Raw genomic sequence first — 6470 nt, forward strand, 5'->3', positions numbered from 1 at the left:
GGATAACCACTCTGTTGGTTGTTGGGATAGGATTTCTGTTGGTAGTTGTTGTACTGAAAGTTGGGCTCCTTTTTGTACCAGCTACCATTGTTGTTGATGAAGCACAACTCTTCCTGACCTTCCAAACCCTCAACCTCATTGACAGCAAGTGGATCTTCCTGCCTGGAGTTACCAACAAACTTCAGCTGCTCTTGGGTGGCTTTTTCAGCAATGAGAAGGTCGATCTTGTCTTCCAAAGCTTTGATCTCTTTCCTCGTCTGCTTATCATCTGTTCTACTGCCTCTGTCGTGGTCTCCACTGTAGACTGCATCACTCTTTACCATGTTGTCAACCAGCTCTTCTGCATCCTCCTCAGTTCTCCCCAAGAAAAACCCATTGCTAGCTGTATCCAGTCTAGCTCTGTACTTAGGAAGAGCACCACGGTAGAATGTGCTCAGCAAGCTCTCCTTAGAAAAGCCATGGTGTGGGCATTGAGCTTGGTAGCCCTTGAATCTCTCCCAGGCTTCACTGAAGCCTTCCAAGTTCTTCTGTTGAAAGCTGGAAATCTCGTTTCTCAGCTTAGCAGTTCTTGAAGTAGAGAAGAACTTCTCCAAGAATGCTTTCTTGCAGTCATCCCAAGTGGTGATGGAGTCGCTGGGTAGAGACTTCTCCCACTGACGTGCTTTATCCCCCAAAGAGAAAGGGAATAGCTTGAGCTTTAAGGCATCTTCGGACACACCATTGGTTTTTGACAACCCACAGTAGCTGTCGAACCTGTCCAAGTGATCAAATGGATCCTCTAGAGCCAAGCCATGATACTTGTTGTTCTCGATCACATTGAGGAGTCCTGATTTGATCTCAAAGTTGTTGGCTGCTACAGCGGGTGCTCGGATTCCCAATCTATGACCATGAATGTTGGGGCGGTCATAAGTGCCAATAGGTCGCGCTGCTCGCTGTTGGTTTTGAGGTATGTCTCCCATATCAGTATCCAATCTCTGCAAGTGAGCCTGTTGCTCTTCTTCTCTTCTATTTCTAGCACACTCTCTCTCTAAAGCTCTGATGTCTGCAGCTATTGGAACTAGGTTTGATGGACCCCTGCTCCTCAAGTTCATACACCTGTAGATTAAAGGGAGGTGAAGAAGAATCAGTAACAAAATAAAATAAAAATGACTTAGTCTCAAGCAAGTGACTAAATCTCAATGTTCAAATCTACTCAGAATTTGGCAACGGCGCCAATTTGATGTTAGGAGTTTTCAAGGCTCCTAAGACAAATGTTGTAGTATAAATGATTGTCGAACCAGTTCTGAGGGATATCAAAGCACTGAGAATGCAAGTACTCACTTAATCTAAGTGCAACCAATGATTTAGAAGGGTTTTAAACTATGACTAAAACTAGAAAGCAATAACAGAATGATACTTTTTGACTAAAGGAAAAGAGAACTCATGGGTATAGGGATTAGACCTTGGGTGATCAAGTATCGAACTAAGGATGGCAAATGATCAATCAAACTATCAACCTTAAGCCTAGACACAATTCTAAGCAAGCTCTATGTCTAGATGAATGCTCATTTGCTAACATATCTCAAACATCAAATGTCTTTGGTTGAATAATATGAAAGCAATCATTACTAACAAGTCTATTAGCTATCTTAGCATCTTTAACAACAAATGTCTTTGGCAAAGTATACTAAAAGCCTAGGAGAGTTGTCTCGGGCATTTCATCGAACACCTTTCGGGTGAGAAATGCCTAAGGATCAACAACTGAGTGGCCAACTCAGAAGATGCATTATGATTACTCTACTAGCAAGGAAATATGAATGATCTACACTAAAACATCCTAGAACTAACCTAATCACCCTTAATCTCCCTAACCCATGAATTCAAAAGGTGATTACTCACTAATCTCCATGATTCTCTTAAACCCATATTGGATTTCAGATTAATCATGTAGAGAAATACAGGAAATAAAAGGAACACAGAATTTCAATAACAAACTGATCAATTCATTCAAAGAGATCCCTTTCCAAAGGTTTTTGGTGGTTTTTCTAAGAACAAAGATATCTGCCTCATGGTGGCTTACAGAGTAATAAAACATAGGTTTAGAAAATAAAAACGTGCATAATGAAATGACCAAAATGCCCTTGAGAAAACACAAGTTCGAGCAGAAACAAAACACGGAGCGACCTCAGACTGTCGCTCCGACAAGTCGCTCCAAGCTTCGGGAGCGACCTCGCTGTGTCGCTGCGAGAGGTCGCTCCGGGATTGTTCTCGCGTCTCCGGGTGGTGAATTCGCGAGCGACTTCTTCCTGTCGCTCTGGGACGTCGCTCCAAGCTTCGGGAGCGACTTCAGCACGTCGCTCTGGAAGGTCGCTCCGAGCTTGTTCTCGCGTCTCCCAGTGATGAAAACGCGAGCGACCTTGCTGTGTCGCTCTGGATGAGTCGCTCCGGGATGTGGTGCACAGCGACCTCATGCCGTCGCTCCGAGAGGTCGCTCCAGCAGTGCTCGTCCAAAGCTCACTCTAATCACCTCCTTTTGAGCTCCAAATGCACTCAAATGTCTCCAGAAACTCCATGTGGTGCTCAACTACCTGATAGAGACATATGTATGCAAAATGCAACCTAGACATGGCTAAATCCTAAACTATATGATGAAAATGCACATGAATAAATGGATAAAACAATGTAAATATGCAAGATATCACTAACCGTGTTTGCGGAATGATTCGCCTCACTAAGAAATGTTTTATATTGCTTATGCCTCGTTGAATGTGGCAGGTATTAAGGATGGTCCTAGTTGAATCAAGACAGGCGGCCGATGAGTATGAGTGGTGTTTGAGTCATTTAGGTCCAATATTGTATAGCATCGATATAATTATACTTAGACTACAATATATAAACTCTATGATGATATATAAAATGTGGTCATATGGCTTTCTTTGCTTCCTCGTGTTTGATTGAGTAGTTAGAGAATAACGGTTAGATAATCACTTGTATATTACACTACAACGAGATAAGAACTTAAAAATGAATCCAACCAGACCCAAGTCACTTATCGGCCGGAGTCGTGTGGAACTGCTTTGGACTAACATCTTGGTCGGATCTTACAACTCAAATGTCCTAAGATCGAATACACGACCTTAGAATCTCTCATCCTAGCCTTTTTTCGTTCACCTTACAAATTTTTGAAAGCCTCACTTATGATAAGCAATGAAATTTTCATTGTTGTGCTTTTTTATTCACGAACTACATAACAGTGCGTAAATGGATCAATTGGCTGATTGTACATCTTATAAGAGGTCCTAGTTTAAAATAACGTTATTTAGTTAAAAAAAAATCATTTTTAAAATAAATCATTTCAAATGAAACTCACACCCAAACAACACTTGAATAACCGAACATTTTTGGTTATTCTCTTTTAGGCACATTTCCTTGTTTGTTCTATCTCCAAAACTGAATTTATAATTGAAGAAAAAAAAATTAAACTTAGGGGGATGTATTGAAATGAGTATTTTAGAGAGTAATGCTATTGAACTGGTGATATTAAATACCTTTTCAAATCAAGTGTTATTGAATGTGGAGTTTATGTGAAATATTTTAAAATCACTTGCAATATCCTGCTATTCAAATAACAAGTTATAAAACCTAAACTAGATTTTGACTCACACGCCCGTGCGGGTGTATTTTTTTAAAAAATATGATGCTATTTGATTTTTATGTCACTATTTAGAGTTGGGCAAAAAACTCGAATTCGAAGAATCTAACCGATTCCAATCCGAATAAGTAGTACTAAATCCGAACCGGAATTGATTAAATATCCGAATTATTCAAAATTTTGGTATTTGAAGATTTGAAAACCTAATCCGATCCGAACCGAACAATTTTGGGTATCCAAAATGATTTATATACTTACATATATTAATTATTTTAGATTTAATATATATTAAACATCCAGAATATATATGATATTTTTAAGTTCACATAAATGCTTGAAAATTAATGCAAATAATCAAACGTAAATATCTTAAATAGTTAAAAATACTCAAAACTCCAAAAATACTTAAATAATTATTAATTTTCTATCCAAATATTTAAACCAAACCTATTTAAATTGGTTATCCAAATCCGAACCAAATCCTCAAAGATCTGAACTGAACACGAAATCCCAAAAAGACCCGAAAACGAACCCGAACGCCCAGCCCTAATCACTATTATATATATATATATATATATATCCTATATGTGTCATCATAAGTTACAAAATATGTTTTATCATATAATTAATCGTATTTTATACGTACCATCAAATAAGTTTTCTTATAATTAATAATATTTTATACGTACAATCATATAAATAATCACATATATTATATTTTAAAATTTAATGTGAAATATAAAACCCTTAATTTAAGTTGGGGTTGAAATTGGGCTTTGTATTGTATTTTTCTTATATATACTAAATAACATTTTATAATAGTTATTGGAAAATATGTTAGTGAAAATCAAATTTTGAATATATGTATATTTTCGAATGAATTTTTGATATAAATCAATTTTAAATTATTATTTTGATTTGAATATATATATATATATATATATATATATATATCAAGTAACATAAACTCATTATTTTTTAATATAATGTGATGGATTTCTAATTTTTTTAGTAGCATAAGCCCATTAGTTTTTTTCTAACTTAGTGTTATCTATGTTTCCAAACAATACTATTTTTTTTAACTACTATCCATATTGCCAAACAATCTCAATGTGTACTTCAACTTTAATAATATAGATGAAATTCAGTGTTATTCAAAGTTGAACAATATTTTAAAAGAAAAATTTGAAAATGGTTCTTAGGATCCTTTGTATCACTTTTTAGTTAAACAATTGTCTCCATACAATATCACTATAGAAGTGTTTTAGGCAAAAATCTAATAAAAATTTTCTGAGAAACAAAAATGCATAAACATTTTCACTGGATTTCGCAATGGAATTACCACTTCAGATTAATGGTCTATTCGGTCAGGTGTTAATGATTTGTTGAGGTACCAAGTACCAACGATTAACTGACATGGAGAATTTGTAACTGAGTTTTCATCAATGATGGTTTGAGAAAACCAGAAATAAAAATTACAGTGATTCAAATATTTATGATCTTCATCCTTATGTCAATGAGCTCTACAATCAACGAAGAGATGTACAAAAATTTGGGGTTCAAATCTGAGGGATATGATTAACCCATGAACTGGTTATCAGAGAAAGAATATCACAATTCAAAATTGTTACGGGTATGCTGAAAATCTGGGCATAAATGGCTAAGAGAAGTAAAACCATGTCTCATGTGCCATGGTTTTTAGAGAAAAAAAATTAGAGAGTCTCTGTTTTCAAAAGTTACGATGTCAAAAGCAAAATATTGGAGTTACAAAAACGATGAGAAATTTATTATCTAGTTGTATATACATTTTTAGTCTCTGAAAGATTGAGTTCTGGCAGATATCAAATCATCTAAAACACGCTGACATTTAGAAATACATTTTACTAGAACCATCAGTAATTACGTTTCCTTCTGTAGAGTTTAACTCTAATCACCCAAACTTCCTTCAAACCCACTTAAATATAAAATCCTCTCAAGTCTTCTACCATAATCAGTCCAATACACAGTCAAGTGTTACTGAATGTAGAGTTTATCTAAAATCATTTAAAATCACTTGCAATATCCTGTTATTCAATAAAAAAGTTATAAAACCTAAATCAAATCCAGTATTATTCAAAGTTGAACGATATTTAAAAAAAAAACTTTAAAATGGATTTTAGGATCCTTTGTATCACTTTTTAGTTAAATAATTGTCTCCATAGAATATCAGGTCTAGAGGTGTTATTTGCAAAAACCTAATAAAAAATTTCTGAGATACAAAAATGCATAAACATTTTCACTAAATTTCTCAATGGAATTACCACTCCAGATTAATGGTCTATTCGGTCAGGTTTTATTGATTTCTTGAGGTACCGATGCTTAATTGACATTGAGAATATTGTAACTGAGCTTCCATCAATGATGGTGTGAGAGAAACCAGAAATAAAAATTACAGTGGTTCAAATATTTATGATCTTCATCCTTATGTCAATGAGCTCTACAATCAAGTATGAGATGTAAAAGAAATCTAGGTTCAAAACTGAGGGATAAGATTAACCCATGAATTGGTTATCAGAGAAAGAATATCACAATTCAAAATTGTTACGGATATGCTAAAAATCTGGACATAAATGGCTAAGAGAAGCATAACCATGTCTCATGTGCCATGGTTTGTAAGAAGATGAAGGATAGAGAAAAAAATTAGATAGCCGCGTCCTCCTCTTGGTCGTGCGGTCGTCGGAGCCCCCAGCTCTTGTGTCTCTCCGCTTCTCTCTGTGTTTTTCTGTAGTCTTGGCGGAGGTTTGGCTAGACAAGATCCTTCGTTCCGGTCCAGATCCCGCGCTTCCAGTGTAGATCCGAG

The 6470-nt window shown here is 35.6% G+C and overlaps 1 non-coding gene across 1 annotated transcript; it reads left to right on the top strand.

Annotated features, from left to right (window-relative positions):
- The first annotated feature begins 453 nt into the window (after positions 1-453).
- On the top strand, positions 454-560 carry LOC117134558. Its single transcript, XR_004458742.1, has one exon. It is a non-coding gene; the product is annotated as a small nucleolar RNA R71 (small nucleolar RNA).
- Positions 561-6470: the final 5910 nt, after the last annotated feature.

Source organism: Brassica rapa, chromosome A05 (assembly GCF_000309985.2).
Source record: "Brassica rapa cultivar Chiifu-401-42 chromosome A05, CAAS_Brap_v3.01, whole genome shotgun sequence".
NCBI lineage: Eukaryota > Viridiplantae > Streptophyta > Magnoliopsida > Brassicales > Brassicaceae > Brassica > Brassica rapa.